Source organism: Engraulis encrasicolus, chromosome 4, assembly GCF_034702125.1.
Source record: "Engraulis encrasicolus isolate BLACKSEA-1 chromosome 4, IST_EnEncr_1.0, whole genome shotgun sequence".
Taxonomy (NCBI): Eukaryota; Metazoa; Chordata; class Actinopteri; order Clupeiformes; family Engraulidae; genus Engraulis; species Engraulis encrasicolus.
Window position 1 is genome coordinate 52,103,565 of NC_085860.1, and position 6,256 is coordinate 52,109,820.

Genomic DNA, 6,256 nt, shown 5'->3' on the forward strand with positions numbered 1-6,256 from the left:
ACAACAATACATTGCAAACTCTGAAGACACATTGAAGAGTTCTTCGCAAATACCTCGATTATACATACTTTGTTGAATCAAGAAATCCTCACTGTAATTGCAACAGACATTTTCCATTGTTTGTCGCAACAACCACTTTGCCCTCTAGAGGGCAGCCTTCTTCATAGGCCAACATGTCCAGCAGTTGGGGAAGTTATTGGAGATATAGTTTGCAACTGAGAGCTGGTGTAGTGTATACATTGATAGTCAGATACATAGGTAGATACACGGGTATACTGAGAATGTTGTTGTATGGGTCTATATGGGTGTGATTGGTTGTATAAGTGTGTTGTCTGCACAACATTCTTACACACCCTGTTATAAGCATTGACAGTAAATAGAATGGACGCCAAATCAACGCTATTTGCCATTCAACGCTTTGAAGCCAGATTGGGGAACATTCCAACTTACATTCCAACTTAGCAACGCCAAACGCAGGCGCTGATTGGACAACAACAAGACTTCTAACGGTCAATCAAACCATGTTCTGATGCTCATTGGTCAATTTAACTTTTAATATCTCTCTAAAATAAAACATCGCCACAAAAAATCACCACCCTGGTAAGTTGGAGAGCAAGGGGACCTACTAGTTGAGCGAAAAATGATCCCCCTGGAGTGGCATTTAAGGGAGATACAGGGTTTTATGTTTTTTGGTCTTTTTTGGTCTTTTTGGGTCCAACCTTGGCTCCAACTTGGCTTCAACAATGAAATAGAATTTTGGCCTCCATTCTATTTACTCTCAATGGTTATAAGTGATTACCAGTAAGTCTGTATTGTATAAGTGAATAAGTACTTTATAACAATGTACTGTTTACGTGTGCGCTGTAGATGTGTTTCCATATAAACTGGGACACTGGGTAGGTTAGTTCTGTGGGGAGCGTTTGCTGCAGGAAGCCAGTCTTTCTCTACTGTATGTCTCACTCCACGACGTCTCACTCCTGGTGTCTCACGCCAATATCTTACTCCTGGTGCGTCTCACTCCTGGCACGTCTCACTCCTGTGCCATCTGCTCAATATGGTCACTCAGTAGCTTGTATTGCTCTGGAGACGAGAGGAAGAAAACACACAAAAACAAAAACAAAAAAACAAAACATCACATTCCACTCTCCTCACAAACAGATCGGCTCTTAGCACAGAACAACAACCGTGGAGAATGTAATGACACGCACACAATGTGATCTATGCACTAATGTGAGGCTGCACACAATGTGATCTAACGCACTAATGTGAGACTGCATTCATTCATTGGCCTCTACAGAATACACTGCAGGTATTCATTGGCAAAGCGAACAGGGACGGGGTGACACGGAGGTGACACAGAGGCACTGACGCAGGACAGAATACCTTCACTTAGGGTTACAAGGACAAGGATACACAGACATACTGTACAGTGCTTGAGACTAACTTTATCGCTTACCAGCCATTTAGGCTAGTGGTTTTCCTGACTCACTAGCCACTAAGCCTTTTCACTAGCCATAATTTTCTTAACCATCATAGCAGCTTTAATGAATATATAATAAGTTGTAATAATGTAATGTAGGCTAATATAACATAATATATTATAATATAATATAATATAATATAATATAATATAATATAATATAATATAATATAATATAATATAATATATAATGCAGTATTATATAATATGATAGGGCCTAATAATTAGATTGTTAGGCCTATTAACTGGTCCATGCATGCATGCTGTGGAAAGAACAGATTTACTGATCTGAGGAATGGCATAGGCTTTATTGACCATGCAGAAACACCAAGCACAGTGTTGTGGAAGGGCACAAATGTAAGCTACACGAGAGCAAAATATTTTCGTCTTTGATCTGGAGGGCACTTTCTTCACATCATATAGGCCTATCTGTGGAGGTCGCCGTCTAAATTGATGCGCAAAGTAGATAGCGCAAAGTAGATAGCGCAAAGTCATTGCCAAGTTCGCCTGTCCTCGGTCATGGATGTGGAATAACACCTCTTCTGGAATATTTTCTTATAAAAGTATCCACTAGAAAGCACACACAGATGCGGTAACTACAGAAGGGGCTACGACTTCCTTTCATTCTGTTTAATAGTGAGTTGTTTGAAATACAAACGGACGCAAGGCGAGACGGGCACCTGCGAAGGGACATGCGATGGGACATGCTTTTGTGAATTGGTCGGGGGCGCCAAAGCAACCTGTAGCCTAGCAGACACAACACAACAGACACACACACACACACACACACACACACACACACACACACACACACACACACACACACACACACGGTATACTGTACCTTCGTTTAGGTTTCCAATCACTGCCTGTTTCTTCAGGAAGTCGTTACAGAGCTTCTTGGTCAAGCCGAAGGCCAACATGTTGTGGCTAAATGTTCTGGAGGTGACACACACACACACACACACACACACACACACACATAATATTCTTAGTGAATTATGATTTATTTGTATAATGTAGTTTGTAAGTCAGTGGTTTACTCTACTGTAGGTGTCTAGAATTGTAGTTTAGATGATGTACCTGCTGAAAACTGACACACACGCACGCACACACACACACGTGGCGGCAGCGGCCTCACCCCAGCTGTCCGAAGGTGATGTTCTCATTGAGCCTGGACGTGTCGTCTCTCTCCTCCTGCGTCATGTGACACCACTTCTCCCTGAGGAGCCAAACACACCAAGGTCACGCTCAAGGTCAAATGTCAACAAAGAGGTCACCGTGGCAACCAAATGTGGGAACATGTCAGGAAGGGTATTCTGTCTCCATGGCGATGTCCAAACAACAACATAACCATGGGGAGAGGTCGTGACTGAGCTAATCCATTTTCAGCCATGAAGAGGTCATCTCCTTGGAGACTGAGGTCACGCTACATACACCTCTCAAGGTCGCTCATACAGGCCCGAGATTTATTTTTTAGTTCTAGATTTGACTTTAGAAAAATACTAACCCAACTCTTCTGTACTCTGCGTGTTATGCCTGTGTGCTCTGTATTCCCCCCGCCCTCCACACACATTGTATATTACTGATTATGTCCTCGTTTGAAAGTCTTTGGATAGAACGGCCTGTTACATTTAATACAGTGTAGTGTAATGTAATGTAATGTCGTGTCCTGTAATGTAATGGCTCCAGCTTTATGAATGACATGCTTTAGTAAATAACTGAACTAACTCATGTATGCCATACCCTTGAAGTGACCTGAATTGCAAGGTATAGGAGAAGAAAACAACATGCTTTTCTAAACGAATAATAAGCACAGTCCACATAAGCAGTAATATAACAACACCCACTGCAGTCATGCTGTTCTGTGCAGGAAAGAAAACAAAAGAAAAGGCCATACGGACGTCACAAATATGTGCTGGTGTGCTAGCTATGAAAATGAGTGAGGTTTAAATATGAAGAACCGTATGACGAAATGTGTGCAAATGTGATTTTGTAACCAAAACAGCAAAGCAAATCATAGTCAAATCAACGACATCAAAAGACTACATCAGTGTATGCTGAATATAATCCATCATTACTGTATGATCTGCAAGACATTAATACATAGACAAAGAGTGCATAACAAAACAAAAAGGTTACAACATATGGGAACATATAACAGCGCAAAAAGAAGACTTTATAATTCTGTAACGAAGGGCATTCCAGATTAGTGAGAAAACAGTTCAGTCCTCTAGTCACGGCCAGATAGATCGCGTTTACAGTGATGAAGACATGGGGATGAATCATAACCATGAAGTGTTAACAGGACGCTACATGACGGGCATATGGTGACATTCTGGACAATGCAGGGATGAGGTAATGTGTGGAGTGTGGACCAGTTGGGCTATGTGTTTGCAAATGAGCCGTCATCACATACAGTAGATCTAACGAATGGCGAACCTGACGGAACTGACTGTCTGATGTGAAAACAAAACTCCCTATGGGACAATAAAGAATCTAATCTCATCTAGGGATGCAAATGATTAATCGATTAATCGACTTTAATCGATCAATGCGTTAATCGATTAAAAAAACATTACCGGTAATCACAATTAATCGAAAATTCAACTAACAAGAGACCCAGGCGAAATGGGCATGTGAAGAGTGTGTGTCTGAAGAGGGGTGTGAATAGTGGGAATATTTAAATCACCTTTGGATTAAAGAATTTAAATATAATCAATTTAAATGTGGTATTTTATCTCCATTTTTAATTAAAATTTTTAGATTTGGTAGTTCTTTTTTTCGAGAAACATTGAGATTTTGGGGGGGAAAAACCGAGAATCAATTAATCGTAAGTCAATCGATAAGGCTATCAACTATTGATTAATGAATTAATCGATAATTTGCATCCCTAATCTCATCTAATCAGTAGTAGTGGGAAATCTCATGCCATTTTATAATGTAGCATGGAACAGCATTCTGTGCACCAATCACAATAAATAATGGCAATAAAAACACAGTAATATTATTTGTTTCAAAAAGATGTTGCAAAACACTTGTAAATGTGTAGGCAAATAAGCATAATACACTGTATCAGCAAAAAAATCCCCAAAATTGTGCGAAAATGTCAATATTGGCACTAATTTAGAGTAAACAATTACTGTATGCATGCATGGTGTTAGTTGTGCAATCATTGGCCTATCTCTCAATACTAGGGCCCTACCGATATGGTTTTTTCAGGGCCGATACCGATATCAATATTTATGGAAATGGGAGGCCGATAACCGATATGTGCGACCGATATATAGAAATATTGTTCATAATAAAATGTAATGAATATATATTATTATTATTATATATACACATATATTTAGTTATAATAATTAACTCTCATGAACTCAAAGTGGGGAGAGCAGAATAGAAGATGCATTCAGAACAAAATGGCTGCAAAATTGGCTGTGAAAGTCATACAAACTTGTCGGTGGAAATTTATTGAAAGTATGGCCGATACCAATATCCCAAAAATGCTAAATATCGGCCCGATATATCGGTGGGGGCGATATATCGGTCGGGCCTTACTCAATACCAATTAAGACTAATTGCAAAGTCATTAATAATAACACAGAATATAATCAATGCCAGCATGCTCTAGTCCCGGAGGTGAATACCCAACGTGATGATGCTCCACACAGAGAGAGAGAGAGAGAGATAGAGAGAGAGAGAGAGAGAGAGAGAGAGAGAGAGAGAGAGAGAAACAAAGAGAGAGAGTAAATAGTAGCTAGCGTTCCGCTCAGTTGCCGAGGACACAGCAGGTAACCATGCAACATACATGCACCACCGTAGAGAGACCACACACTAGCTTCCTGACCTTTCCCTCTCATCGCTCTGTACACACGCACGCAAGTACAGCACGCACGCACGCACACGCGCACACACACGCGCGCCGCACATGTCGCACATGCACAAGCGCGCAGACACACACACATACACGCACGCGCACACACACACACGTGTGTGCACACACAACTGCAGTAGTTTGTCTTCATTACTGCACTGCTTGTCTTCTAGCTCCTGTTGGGCCTGCCTGCTATACTGCCCTACAATTTCAGAACGCAGTATAATTCGAAATGGCAAACTGAAAAAAAAGGCTTAAAAGTTTCCTTTCTGGCCACGCAACTGTGTTGGAGGTAAAATGGTGATGACACTTCCATATAATACTTTAATACAAGAAAAAAACAGAAAAACAACATTCTCATTACTTTTTAGCTGAAAAATCATTATACTGCGTTCTGTCGTGGTATTACTGTCTACACCAAAACCACGGTGTCAATGGAGAAGTGCAGTATAATGCGCGATATACTGCGTTCTGTTGTAGTTCGACGTAACCTCCTACAACCAAAAAGCGCAGTATAATCGTTTTCTATCGTCGGACCAAGTTGGACCAACATTTTTTAACACAAGAAAAAGAAGGTATTTTAAAGCCAATTTCCCGTCTAAACCCATTTTCGACCATTTTCAAGATACTGCATTCTGAAATTGTAGGGCAGTATAGATCTCACTCTACCCTCCCATGCACCGCCGCCACGACACCACACAGCAGAGCAGAGCAGAGCAGAGCAGAGCAGAGCAGAGCAGAGCAGAGCAGCCACAGTGCAGTACAGCGTGTGTTGAGATGTGTTGAATGCAGAGCAGAGCAGAGCAGAGCAGCCACAGTGCAGTACAGCGTGTGTTGAGATGTGTTGAATAAGCCTCCTCACTCAGCCTGTGAGGTAGGGCATTCATACAATTTGCTAT

The 6,256-nt window shown here is 41.1% G+C and overlaps 1 long non-coding RNA gene across 1 annotated transcript; it reads right to left on the reverse strand.

Annotated features, from left to right (window-relative positions):
• Positions 1 to 790: 790 nt before the first annotated feature.
• Positions 791 to 3,936, reverse strand: LOC134446980 (uncharacterized). Its single transcript, XR_010034544.1, has 3 exons — positions 2,622 to 3,936; positions 2,325 to 2,419; positions 791 to 1,080 (listed from the first exon to the last, which is right to left on the reverse strand). It is a non-coding gene; the product is annotated as an uncharacterized LOC134446980 (long non-coding RNA).
• Between the last annotated feature and the right edge of the window lie 2,320 nt (positions 3,937 to 6,256).